The sequence below is a fragment of the Balaenoptera acutorostrata genome, chromosome 2 (assembly GCF_949987535.1).
Source record: "Balaenoptera acutorostrata chromosome 2, mBalAcu1.1, whole genome shotgun sequence".
Taxonomy (NCBI): Eukaryota; Metazoa; Chordata; class Mammalia; order Artiodactyla; family Balaenopteridae; genus Balaenoptera; species Balaenoptera acutorostrata.
Genome location: NC_080065.1, coordinates 172,719,080 through 172,719,456, shown reverse-complemented (window position 1 = coordinate 172,719,456; position 377 = coordinate 172,719,080).

Here is a 377-nt window from a genome sequence, read left to right as displayed (position 1 = left end):
CACCGCGCTCAGGGCCGAACTCTGCACCTCGTTTGCTCCAAGTCTTGTCCAGGGCACACGGCCCCTACGATTGGCCGCCGGCCCTGCCCGTCTTTAGCTTCGCAGCCAATCTCCGTCGCTCTCCGGGCTACGCCCTCCGTTCTTCTTGCGCCAGTAGCGCCAGCTTCTTCGGAGCCCCGCCCTTACTCCGCAGCGATTGGTCACCAGGGATGCCCGTCTTCTTCCAAAGCTCTAATCTTCGCCCTCCTCTAGGCCCTAGCCTCCCAGCACCTCGCGCCCAGCAGGACCACCCTGGGAACCCACTGGGTCTCCCGATAGCCCCGCCTCTACTCCTCAGTGATTGGCTTCAGGAGCTGCCCGTCCGCTTCATGTCTACC